Consider the following 1,669-nt stretch of genomic DNA (forward strand, 5'->3'; position numbering starts at 1 on the left):
AGGCGCTGGTTCACCCTTCGACAAAGCCCCCTCCTCCTTCCAACGCGATGAACCCACCGTCTGAGGCAAGAAGGCCTCGTGTCGAAAACGGGCCGCGGCTTGCGCCTTGCGCCGCGCACGCTTGGCAGACCGGGGGAGGAGCTGGAGGAGGCAGAGGGGACGGCGAATCCGGAAAAGGAAGAACGCCAGCGTGCCACGCGCCCCCGGCACGTGGTCGCTAACCCCACGCCGCCGCCCGCGGTCGGGTGCATCGTCTCGGCCCGTGCTTTTTGGCCACGGCTAGAATAGACCCGGATGTGATACGGGCACCAGCGGCAAACAGCAGAGTGTTCTCTCCGCTCATAAGCTCGCAGCAGTTGTCAGCGAAATGGCTGAAACGCGCGCGTGCTGTGGAAAGTTACGCAGAAAATGTATTTATTCGGGGCAGACAGTGTGACGCACGGTTAGAAGTAGAACACGTAACTCAATGGATTATATACATATAGGCAACGAGAAGATGAAACAGCTGTTGACAGCTCCCAGCTCATCAGCTTCGAATTCACAAGCGGCATTATGAACGTCCAACCACACGACATGAAGTTGACGCAGGTATTTCATACACCCCCCCCCCCAAAAAAAAGGAGGATCCTAACACACCCCTCCCACCTTAGAGACAGGCAATCATCGGGCCTGGAAATCACGGTACATGCGCAAACCAAAAGGTCGACGCCATGGTGAAGATTACGCACTTTGCCTATCCCCATGACGTTGTGAATTCTGGCAAAGTTTGCTCAGGAAAGTAAACTGTTCAAAGATAGATAAGAACTCCACCAAAAGGGAGCCATTGAATCTATTCTCGTATAAAACTTTGAGCGCAAATAGACGCCGCAGGACGAAGAAGGGAACACACCAAAAGCGCTTTGGTGTGTGGGAAAAATCAGAGCGCCGAATTTGGGCAGCCTATAGCATGCACCCGGGGGAAAAAAAAAAAAGTACAAGATCAGCACTGGAATGCCGGCCGGGAATCGAATCCGACCGTCACTTCCATGACATCCATGACGTCACGGTGACGTAGACGCGCTGCGGCTCGACCGCGAAATTCAAAAACGACAATTTCGGTCTCCTTTCTTTTCGACGTAACTAACACTGTTGAGCCAGAAAAACAAGCCTTATAGTATTGAAGTAACACTTCGCAAGCCTTGATCGACTTAGGCATGGTTTGTCATGGTGCCTTAAAGTAATGCCAGACGACGAAACATTAATCCGAACCTTTGCGAGGTGTACTATATGCATTTATTTTATTAATTTTATGAAATTAATATTAATGAAATATTAATGAAAGGACTTCATTGAGGGTATTAGATACGGGTGAATATAAATAAATAAATATTTAACATGCTGTATAACTAGTACAATAAGTGGCAACCAATAGAAAAGCAAATACTGGTACAACAAGTGATTAGCAATAGGTGAGCAAGTATAAACTAGCAAAGGTAACTTAAAGGGGTCGTGAAAAGAAAATAAAGCTGCCCGGTTGTAATTTTCCCTGCTTCAACAAGGATTAAAGATCCCGATTCCGAAATATTTCGGCGCAATATTCAGTCTATAATTAATGACGCCCGTTTGAAATCGCAGTTTTCTTGGGCTCTTGAACGAGTATGTGGCACTACCGGCCGCCCTAGGCACTAAC

Source organism: Rhipicephalus sanguineus, chromosome 3 (genome assembly GCF_013339695.2).
Source record: "Rhipicephalus sanguineus isolate Rsan-2018 chromosome 3, BIME_Rsan_1.4, whole genome shotgun sequence".
In the NCBI taxonomy this organism is placed as follows: domain Eukaryota; kingdom Metazoa; phylum Arthropoda; class Arachnida; order Ixodida; family Ixodidae; genus Rhipicephalus; species Rhipicephalus sanguineus.